Here is a 12,721-nt window from a genome sequence, read left to right on the forward strand (position 1 = left end):
TATCATATGCATAATCACATCATATACATAGCATTTGCATAGCATACCCGACCATGAAGGATCGGTGTTTCATACATACTTGGCCAACCAAGGCTCAAGGTTACACATACCTGGCCCTACCAAGGCTTCAGGGTTATCCGTACCATCTGCAGAGGTGTGCGCGCGTTACATAATCATATATATATTCTACCCGGCCTTATAAGCTCGGGGTTTCATAATAGTCATACATAATTACATATACATAATAGCTTATAAAATTCTATACTATTAACATCACTATCATTATCGTCATCGCTATTAGCGTCGTTATCGATATCATCATCACTGTTATCGTCATTCGTTGTATCTGTCTTTATAGGCTTACTCGTCATATGAGCAACTTAGCGTAATCGTAATACATATCGAGAGTCATAAGCTTAGTAGCTTTGAAGATAGTATCATTTGGAATATGTCATAGACTTATAGAAGAATTAGACGATTGGCCAAAGAACCATGCCTTATGAAAGAAAGGGTTAGCCTTACATACCTTTCCGTTCGACTATTCTATCACTTGCACGTGCTTCTTCAATGCTCACGTTTCTACCTTCATTAGAGTGCATACTAATATTAGAGAATTGATAGCTTAGCATTCATGACTAAAGCGAAGGAAAATTGGACAGCATCTCCTTTGTTTATACGACATTCTTCCATATCGTAAATCAACTCCCAAATGTCAATAATACATTCACAATATCAAAACAATAGTCTTTATTTATCCACATTATCCTTACTTCTCATTTCACCCTAATTCATCCATATTCATGGTCATCTCACACAATTTCGTTCCTTCATATACATAGTATATTCCACGTTCTCAATGTCATTTGTAACATGATTATAATCATAATGTATCAAGAATCATAACTCAACCCAAACATTTACTCAAAAGTGACACTATTCCCACATTCATGACCCATTTCCTATTTCCTCATATAATCCAAGTGTTTCAACTTTCAAATATCTTAAACAATAAGGAAATGTCATAAAACTTACCTTAGATGGTGTAGGAATGAACCTTGGGAAATTTTCCGAGGTGTAACACATTTGGTGGGAGTTGATTTTGATAGGTATTAGGTTAATTATTTTGTGGGGTACAGTAAACAGGTGGGGGAGTTTGATAAATTGGATGTGGAGCTTGGTAATTTGGAGGACGTGATTGGAAGGCATTTGATGGAGCTTGGTAATTTTAGGGCGGTGATTGGAAGGTTGGTTGCGCATAATATACGGGCACCGTGTTGTAGGGGGTAGGTATGTAAGTATTTGGGGGAGGTGAAGCATATGCTTCCATTGGGAAATCTTCCCTTCTTTTGGGGTTGGGATTAGGGGTGTGGGATATGTTAGCCATGTCTTCCTTCTTTTTGCGCACTAACCCGATTGAGCTTGAACCAATAGGTTTTCTAGTCATGCTTATGATTCGGCCAGTCTTGAGACCATCTTCTATGGCCCCGCCCATTTTGACCCGAGAAAGGTCTTCCTGCCATTGAAAGCATTCTATCATAGAAATCTGTTTCTTGTGAACGTATAAAAACCGACACAATTTCTTCTTCGCCCATAACAGGTTGTACTCGGGCAACCTCTGTTCTCCACCTACTTGCACATTCGCGGAAGTTCTCGGTGGACTACTGTTTTACTTTCTCCAAATAGTATCTATCTGGCACCATCTCCATATTAAAGCAGAATCTTTCCATGAAAGCAGCAGCCATGTCTTCCCATGTGACCCAACGGCGTATGTCTTGCGCCGTGAACCATTCTGATGCTTCACCAGTCAAACTACTGTTGAACAACCTCATGATGAGTTCTTGGTTGTCTCGGACACCGACCAATTGGTCACAATAGGCCGCAGATGCGCTTTAGGATGGCTCGTCCCGTTGAACAATTCGAAACGGGGTACTTTGAAGCCATCGGGTAAATCCAAGTTGGGATGCATACCTAAATCGTCATAGCTTAGACGTGTGCCAGTGAGGGGAGTCCTCATGGATCGTTCCAACATTGCGGTTATCTTCCGCTCAAGACTTTCTTCCTGTTTTTCCTGTTCGGCCTTCCATGCCTTTTTCATCTCCTCATAATGGTCAATTTCTTGATCAGGTGAGAAGGTGTCTGGTGTGACAGGTGTGTGGAAAGAAATAGGTTCGGATAATAGGGGTTCTTTTGTCGGTTGGTAGTGGGATGATGCTTGGTTGTATAGTGATGCCGGGATGGGTATTTTGTGGTGTTGCGTAAGAAGGGTAGAGTGGGCGGTCTCGGGAATTTGGTTGGTGTTAAGTTGTGGTGGGGTATGGTTTGAGGCACCAATGTGTCCATCGATTAGGGTAAATGGCATGGTCTTAACAACGGACCTGGTGGGGAAGTGATCAGGTAATGGTGAATTCAGAGATGGAAAAAATGGCGTAGGCCTTCTTTCTTCAACAGAGCCCTCTCGGGCAGCATTAGCAGCTTTTTTTCGCGCCACTTCCTTTTGAATATGGGTGATTTTTTTCAAACATTATTTTCATGACGTCTTCAGTAGGTGATGACTCATGCAGTTCGCGTAGAGGCGATTCTCTGAGAGCAATGTCGGTAGGGGTAGTTTCATTCTCTGAAGTACCAGTCATCTTTTCTTTGCCTTTATCTTGCAAGGATAAGGATGCTATTGCAGCTTTGGATCTTATGAAGTATGCCAGTGTGAACACGAATCAACTTATCTTTCTATAAGAAAAGAATACCTCAAAGGCAAATAAAGTTAGTTTTATCAGATAATGAAAAAGAAAATCAAGATATCACATATGGGAGTTTAAAACACTTAGCACATAAACGATCATATGTTTGATTTAAATGCTCAATTGATCTTTTGTATCGAGTTTTGGGTACTTGGGTTTTGTTTGAGTGAGGGGGATATCATATTTATAATATAGGGACCAAGTCTTACATAGACTGCCTACGTATCCCTCCGCGGGAAGTCAGGCCCTTCTGTAGTTCGGTCTAAATAAACTTAAACCTACCCGTGACTAGGCCTGATAGAGGCTTCCTGCGTATCCCTCCTTGGGACATCAGGTCGACGCAGTTCCGTTGACACAAAATAAGGAGGGGGGGGGGGGGGGGAATCTATATTAAATACAAAAAAGGGGATCCCCTAAAACTACTCAAAAAGCGACCTTTCGTTTGAGGTCAATATAGGTGGTTTGCCCGTTCAACCTTTCCTAGCCCTAAGGCTCCCAAATCCTAATAATGAGAAGGGAGCACCAACCAAAGGGCGCCCTTGTAGACCAAATTTTCCAACTCAAACTTGAATGCATCGCATTCTTCTATGTCATGCCCTAAAGCCTGAGAATGATACAGACACATTTTGTGGCGGCCAACTCCTTCAGTTTGGGCCTTTCTGGTTCTGATGGGGGCAATCTTCCCAATGCTAACCAACTTCTGGAAGATGCTAGCATAAGAGTCTGTGAATATTGTGAAGTAGTAATGCCAAATACGAGTGTTCCGAGTAATCCCTTCAGTTGGGATAATGTTGTTATGGACCAAAAGTGAATGTGTCCCCCACATTTTGGTAATGTTTTTCTCATATATCGGCCTGATGAGTCTCCTTTTAAAGGCTAAGCATTCATTAATGGTGTGCCCTGCCTGATCCTGGTGTTAAGGGCATCTCTTATGTGCGAAGACCGGAGGACATGGTGGCAACCTATCGAAGCAAACACTGACTATTCCTTTGCTTCGGAGCTTGATCATCATTTCCTCATTCGTAACCTGCTTAGGCGAGACTCGGTAGGGACAATCCAATGCCTTGACCATAATATCCCATCATTCGAGCGAAGCTGATCGAGCATACTCTATTCGCTTCATGGGCTCTTCCCTAGGGCTTGATAACACAGCAGAAGCTCCTTCCCCTTTTGGGCTTGAAGGTGCAGCAGAGGTTTCCTCTTTTTTTATGCTTGATGGTGCAGTGGAGGCAACCCGATTTGATGGCCATATGGGCTTCTGTGGGTCCGACTCCATTTCTTCTTCCTCGGACTCCTCCACTATCGAGATGTACTCGGGAAGAATTCCTTTTCCCTTGTCCGGGATATTCTCTCCTTGATCTTCGACAGGTATTTCAGGCGAGCTCTCCGCCGAATCCATTAACTCATCCGCCTCCTTAATATTGGCTTTTACTACTCGGATCTACTTTTTGAGATCTTGAATCTTTCGGCGCAGCGAAACCTCATTCCTTCTCATGACCTCGAGCTCAGGTACAATCTTGTTGTTCATCTTCAGATTCTAAGAAAGTCATTAGGCTTAGTACATGTAGCTTTGTTCATTGTTTTTCTTTGGGTGAGTGGACGGTATTCGAGCCCAATTGAGCATTTAAACGAAACAAATGAAAGCAAATAAAGTCATACAAAGCAATTTATAAGATTATACTACGCGCGTTATTAAGCTTACTAATCATTTGAAACATAAATGTGCCATTTGAATCAAACCATTGCCCCATAATCATTAATAATAACATTCTTCCCTGGAGGGGTACAAAAGATAAAGCAAATACAGTGCATAAAAATAAATCAACAGAAGTCTCCTCCAGTAGTGGATGATGAAGCCCGATCCCTATCAGTCTTGGCTTTCTTTGCGTTCCGAAGGGTAGTCTGAATATGAAGATGGGCTGATGTCAAGGTTGCCTCCATCAGAAATCCTTTCTGCGTGAAGGTCGGAGGAGCGACATCGTCTAAAGTTTTCTTCATTCGATCGTCTAGTTCAACCAGACAATCATTAGTGAGCTCTAACTCATGCCTCAGACTTTCTATGACGACTTTGCCATGCTCAAGTTTCTCCAAATACTTAGCATTCTGTCGTCAGCTCTCCTTTGATCCAAACGGGATAGGATCTTGGCTTACGAATCTTTGTCTTGGACATATTTGTAGAGAATAGGCCTAGGAGGAAATGTGCCTTGTAAGTCAGCCCTCAACCAATCCTTATATTCCACGACACAACCCGGACGAAACCTATCTTCGGCTAAGGTATCGGGGCCCCAAATCATGCGACCCTTTCATTCAAGGACGCAATCCAAGGCTCTCGGTGGTCTATCAATGTCGTAGTCAATGATGAAATCTCCCATGCCCCCAATCTAAGGTATGACTTGGATTCTCCCAAATTGTCTGAGAACCTGGGCAGGAGCATAAGGGTGAATCCCTCGTATTCCCATAAGTGGCAAAAATGCACACTTTCTTCTTTAACTACAACTTCAGTAGATACGAAGTCATGGAACATCCATTGAATGCTTTCTTCCTTCAATCTAGAGAAGGTGAGTGTCCAAATTTGTCTATTTTGTTCTCCGAAGTTCGGGCGAAAATCCCGAAGGCTGTCCCTTTCAGCCGGCTTACTCAAGTGTTGCTCACCCCTAACCTTGACCATATGCTTGAGGATCCACTATTGCAGGAGCAAATTACAACCTTGGAAGTATTTGTAATGATTCTGGCAGAGACTCAGGGCTCGGTATAAATTAGCTAATATGATTAGGGTTAGGTCAAAGTATTTGGTTTCTTCTTTTTAGGTTATGTCATAAAAGATGGCATGGGTAACTGAAATGACTCGGGTCTCTATGGTTAAGTACCAATCCTTGGGAAAGACTATAGTTCCCATAAAGCAGATGGCGAAAGCCAAGGGTTTAGTGGCCGTCCAGTACGTATAAGTTTTGAATTCCCCGGAATGCTCCATAAATCCATCTGGGCTTCCAAACCTTCTGTACAACACTCTGAAGGATATGGTGGGCCCATAGGCCCAATTGGCGTAGTTTAAAGAAAGCATCCTACAAATTTGGGAGTAGGTAGGTTTTTCTGGGATCAAAGCATTTTGGTCGGGTTTCTTTCTTCTTTTCAACCCCGAGCCTACGCTAGTTAGTACATCCTTAAACTCCGCCAGAGTTGGTGTCATTTCAATGTCATCCTAAAATCTGAAAACTCTGCGGTCCCTATCCCAGAATCTGGTAATTACTTCTATTAGTTCCTTGCAACGGGTCATAGTCATGATGGACGTCAAATTTCCTAAATGACACGAAATTCCTCTTTTCTCTTCCAGGGACATTTGTCCCCACCAAATCCGCAGCAACTCGGGTGTAGTCAGGACTATATCAAAACTCAAGTTGATTGACATCTACAAACAGAACCCAAGGTTAATTCCCCCCACTAGGAAATCATTTCATTCATAGGCATATTTAAACGTTTCCAAATAGCACATAATATGATATACGGTGTTTTTCAGGTCATAGACCGTACTTGACAAGGGGTAGTCTCCGTATCAGGTTTGGATACGTCTAAAATATCCAAACCACCCAGTCTACTTCTCATTTGAATTTGTCTTAGCTCTATCTTAGTCTTATGCAAGAGCGGATTTTTTCAAATTGACCTTGGACCCGAGCGGACTACTCGGGGTGAACCGTTGTCGGCCATTGGGTGACCGCACACCAACTTAATGTTCAACGTGTTCCAAAGAAGGGGTGTTTCAGGTTTTTTAGTGAAGGCTAGACCGCGATCCCGCGTGTCCCCTTTGAAATCATGTTTTTTGCCAGGAGTGGCTGAATTTATGATATTATATGAATGACAATTTATAATTGCGGAATTTAAACACATAAACAAATAAGCACAGATAAAATCACATTATATTGCAACCCTCATGGTTAGAACCCAGGAATTCCCAGCGGAGTCGCCATCTGTTACGGTTCACTTTTACGCGAGTAAGGCATAAAAGTTACTACGAGGTTGTTGGTGTTCTAATTGGATTTTAGTATTTTAGAGTCGACGCCTAATTTATTATGGAAAACTAGGAAAATCGGGTTTAAAGATTTGGCCAAAATTGAGTAAAATCTTCTGCACCAAAGTTCGAGGTAAGGGTACTGGTGATCCCCTAGGGAAGGTTTTTACGCACCCTAGTATTAAAGATTCGTAGAATACGGTTGACCTACAAGCTTCAATGTGTGATTAACATACTTATTTGTTTAAAAGTGTTTAATTTTTCGCAAAATATGTCATTCCTTTTCATATAATATCATGGTTTCAAGAAAATATTTGGCAAAAATTCCCCTTGTAAAAAGGGGTTTTGGTTTTAAAATCTACACAAGTGTTCAACTCACTTTATTGCCGGACTAGGACACACCCGGGATTTCTCCCAAGTAGAGTCGCTACTATCTAGTCTTAATAAAATGGGTTTAGTTCTCATGGGTTTTTATATATAAGAAAATATGGAGTATTTTCTCCGTTTTTGCATTATATATATAGATAAATATAAGTTTATGAAAAAAACAAAATCAGTTTGGTTCATTTTATTTATTAAAGCCATAGGTCAATTATATCCTGAGTCCAAATCCATTATTCTCATATTTAGTCCAAATATTTTTAGTCCAATAAACCATTTGGGTCGAAAATGTTTGAATAAAACAGTCCTTTTCCCCTAAATTTTTCCAAGCCTTAAACCCAGTTTCTCAAATCACTTTCCAGGTCATGCAATAATCTCAAAGTCTATTTCACCATCAAAGATTAACCACATTTCTTCCAGTTTTCAACCCAATTCATTTTCATTGGTTGTTTTATACAAGATGCAAACAAATGATTCAAGCTAATGGGCTGAAGGCCCAAAATTTATTTTACCTTCTTAAAAAATACGAACTGTTCCCAGATTTCGTTACCAAAGCCCAAAAACTACCAATTAAACATTTGAGAAAAAACATAACTTGTTTTATCCAAAATATGAATTGATTATTAAACTTAGCAAAACTCAGATTTTTTTTTTTAAATACCAATTTTCAGAAGTGTAGAAATCAGAATTAGCGAGTTTAAAAAAGGTTTTGAGCGACTTCCTAAAATACTAAGCGTTTGATTTCCTAAATCTACACATGCGTAGGGTTTTCACTATTTCACATGTTTGATATACAACATGTACATATAAAATAAGGTAAAGAAGAGAAAAAATATTTCTTTTCAAACTAATGGGCCTATCCAAGCCCATCAGTGCCATTTTCACCCATTAGCTGGGCCTTAAAATATATTTGCTTCCATTTCCCATTTATTTCTCAGACGGAATCAATCAAGAAGAGATATTGGGCCTTTGGCCCAATGATTTTTATGCAATAGGAAGGCCCCAAATGATGATATTTCATGCAAGCAAAGAGGGTAAGCATCTAAGCAAACACTGAACTTAGTGAAGAATACTTAATGTAGCAAAAATCACACAATTAAAAGATATGTACTACTTAGCAGAAATAATTAGACTGAAGATAACCAACTCGTATTGGGCTGAAACAGATAAGGGAGCAGGCCCAAATATTACTAAGCTACAGGCTAAATATATAGAAGGCCATATGAATTGTAATAATAGAAGAGAAGGCCCAATATTAGAAATAGGTAGAGAATAAGGTTCACAAAGTCATCTGTCTAGATGAACAACATCACACAAACAAGGATGCACAAAATTTTCAGCCAATATACCATAGGTATACACCCATGGAGATGTGAGAATGGCTCAAAAAGGAAAGCTTTACCTCCTTGTTCCTGATGTCGCACAAGATCGAAGGGGTTTCTAAGAACCCTAGACATAGCAGACACCAAGGGAGGTTCAAGCTTAATCCCCAAGTACTATTTCAATTCTCCACTTATGTATTGAACCCATAATATACATAGGAGAAGAATTTGTCCCATGCTTGTGTTTTTTCTTATGGCAAAAGAGACAAAATGGAATATTCCATACACACAATATACAATCTTAGAATTAATCAACTAATATGGTGCAAAAATCAAAGCATAATTAATCCCCAAAACTAGACCAAGACTTTAATCTCCCAAGTAAGTCATAAAGGCAGGGACAGAAGTGAACAAACAAATCCCAATCCTATCAAGCTAAAAAAAAATATAATGCCCAACTAAATATTGATTTAGGAAAATGAAAAAGAAAAGGAAAGTTTTCATTAACATAGGTGATATACTTCAGTTAATCAGCATATATGACCTTTGTGTACCAAAGGCATATCAAGCCATGTATGACCAAATATACTGATATATATATATATATATATATATATATATATATATATATCCCACTCAACCCCAACTATGAATGACAGTTAGCATATAATAAAAAGACTCTTGTGGCAACACTTAGTTCATACACACCTAATCAATACACAACCCAACCTTCATATAAAAGAGGAGAGGAAAAAAAAAACAACAATTCCAATTCCTAGTTACAGCTAGGTGAAACCTTCCTAGTTAAACAAAATGTGACACATAATCCTCAAAAGACTTGCTTGTTCTCTACCATAAATCAAGTATTAACCTTCAAACAGAATCATTATAGCAACAGCCTCAAAGGAAAAACATGATTCCTAAGTTCAAATCCACACTATATCAAACTGACTCGTTAATAATCTTGCAAGTATTTAACTTAGTCATCAAAGATCTTATGTTGTTATGTATTAGATTCATTTGACCTAACAACCTTCAAATAAATAAATTAGTGATTAAATAACACCAAAGAAGTTCATGAAGGACTCAGACACTTAAACCTTGCAAAATGAAATGAAAGTAGGCTCTTCACAATTTGGAATAATCAGACAAGGCATAAAGACCATCAAAAATCTTCAAAGAGGCATGTCTTTACCTTTTAAAATCATATAGAGGCACAAGCAAGCAACAAAGTAGAATGAAATACGGATATACCTTTGACAATATTCCCATAAGTAGACCACAAACATTTAAGCTGACAGAGACTTATGAGGACCATATGGGACCAAAATCATAAGCAAATAACTTGTAATATAATCCCTCATCAATTAGGTAAAGGGGCAACCACATAATAGAGACAAGCCACACTTAAGCTTATCAAGGCTAATGGTAAGATCAGAAACAGCTTGGCCACTTAAATAAATTTAGACTTGTTCTAATGCCACTGTCACACTTAACCAAACTGTAAGACCTTATCTATTAGTTAGACACAATAAACTACAAACAAAACCTTTCTATGCAGAGGCAACTAGAACGCCCTTATCACAACAGTTTCAAGCAAATTTACCTTATCAGAGCAGATTGTCATTACCTACTACAGCAGCTTAGTCAAACCACACATAGGACACTCTCCTAAGGCAAACAAGTTAAGCTAGCTAGTCATATAACATAATTGATTAAGCAAACAAAACTATTACTTAGGTGTATTGAATTAGAAAATATGGGATAATATATTGTGACCAACATTCCCAGCTTGTACCTCAGCATGTTCAAGTTAGGAAGCACTATTACATCAAGCTCTAGCAACTATCAATAACAAATTCTCTTTAAGCAAGAAATGATCTAGAAGAGACATTAGACATATTAACCAACTTCACACATGACACAGTTTTAGATCCTCTTTTATCCAAAGACAACCATGATAGGAAACCAGTTAGTACTTCCCAATAAACAACTTAGAATCTTTGTTATTAGGAATATGTCCAGTAGCCATGGCATTTTATCATAAAGTACTTAGCTTGTTTCCTGATTTTATGAACACGATCTAAATATAAGCTTTATTAACTCTAAATGAAGTAATCTACATAACAAAATCTTATACTACCACAGAAAACCAAACAGACTTGGCATATGGAATCAAACTCATGGACCACATATATCTGTTAGACTAGTAAAAGAAATCTAACCACATAATCCCACATTAGACCATTCACAAGTAACTTAACTAATCAACAACAACTGCATCATACAAAGCAAGTAAGTACAGGGTCCTTCTAAGACCGATCACTTCAAACATAACCTACATAAATTTTATGAGTAATTAACTAAGCTAACTACTACTGTAACACATGAAAGACAAGTACTCTAAACATATGATCCTTAATACAATTAGACATAAAAAAGCTAACTCTACCGAATTAATGAAAAAAAGACAAGAAAAGTAAGGATTTTACCTCTTGTTGGTGCAACCTTGTCGAGAATAGGAATTAGAAACCCTTTGCTCCCAAATCCAACCACACAGCACAAGCGAGATTTTAAAATTTAAACTTCTTAAACTCTTAGTCTCAAAGCAAAATATTGCCAAAACTTGAGTTCAAGTTCTATTTTTTGTGGAAAAAAAATTCTCCTTTTTTTAAAAATGTGGGTAAATGACTGTTTTTATAGCAGTTCTTCAAACCCGTCAAACCCTAGATTTACGACACGGGATAAATCCCAACTTTGGGATTTCCTCCTCACCAATCTTTGTTGTAGGGTTAGGATCGAGTCAAAACAACAACCAAAGGACTAGATTAGGCCAGCAAAGAATCAATCCACAGGGTTCTTCATGAACCAATCAAAAATCGTGATTTCAAACACATACCAACAAAATCCATTAAGGAAGAACAGAGTTGACCGTTTGAAAGTTCAAAAAAGCAAAAGAAAAGCACGATAATACCTTGTTTGGATGGTGATTGACGAAGATAGGGTAACACATTAATTGTGTTCCCTCAAATAGTCGAACAAATATCGAATAAAGCAAGCCATACACTACACATTACCACGGTTGGGATAATGACGCAGAGAGAGAATCCCAAGGGGGACCACGGCAGCTAGGGTTTACATAGGGGAAAGGGGAAAGGCGGGCCTCGTTTGGACGAGGCAAAAAGAAAAGGAAAAGGTAAAGGGGCTTTTGCCCCTCTCTTAAATCGTGTATTGGGTCGGGTCTGGCCCTTGTTGGGCTGGACTCAGTCCCTTTTAAAAAGAGTGGATAGCCCGATATATATATATATATATATATATATATATGGATGTATTATCATATATATACTAATGCATATATATAAGGGACAAAAATGAAAATTAATAAGTAGGTAAAAAAATAATTAAAGGGATTGATTTACTAAGTATTTTAATTAAAAATAAATAATTAATTAAAGACACGACTGATTTTCACAAAACATTGGATTTAATAGTATGGCCTTGATTGAATTAAAACATGAATTTTGTTATTTCAATTAAGGCCCCATTTGACTGAGTAATTGATTATTTCAGTTGTATCCATAATTAAGCAATTTACAAAGTTAACCATCATTAATAATCTAAATTAATTACGATTAATTTGAGAATTGCCCATATAAAATAGAGTATGCAGAAATTAAAATATTGGGGGGGGGGGGGGGATGATTATTTATTTTAATCAATCAATTTCTTTGAATTAAAATGGGGTAAATACTTGCTGATTAATTTGAACAATTAAATAAATAGTTATTTTACACTATTTTCCGTTGAAATTAGTAAAATGCATCATTAATTGTTGTAAAGCAATTTCCAAATGGTTTATTTTAGAAATTATCTTACCAAAAATAAAGGTAAAACATTATCTGTATAGTTTATAAAATCATTCTGATTTTCCAAAGAAAGAAAAAAAAATATACTACCCCATTTAATATTCAAGTACTTTAAGCAGTTAAAATAAATTTTGGGAGGTCAAAAATTAGGTGTCAACAGTAGGCTATTGAGATTCCGACGTGAAAATGGGAAGTAATTAATATGAATTTTATTACAAGCTTGTCTCGTTCTCAACGTAAGTTTGATTCTATATGGGTAATTGTTGATAGACTTACAAAATCAGCCCATTTTCTACCTGTCAGGACTACGTACTCAGCCAAGGATTATGTGAAGTTTTACATCAAGGAGATAGTACGACTCTGTAGTACTCCGGTATCCATTATTTCTGACAGGGGTGCGCAATTTACAACTAA

This window comes from Lycium barbarum, chromosome 9, assembly GCF_019175385.1.
Source record: "Lycium barbarum isolate Lr01 chromosome 9, ASM1917538v2, whole genome shotgun sequence".
In the NCBI taxonomy this organism is placed as follows: domain Eukaryota; kingdom Viridiplantae; phylum Streptophyta; class Magnoliopsida; order Solanales; family Solanaceae; genus Lycium; species Lycium barbarum.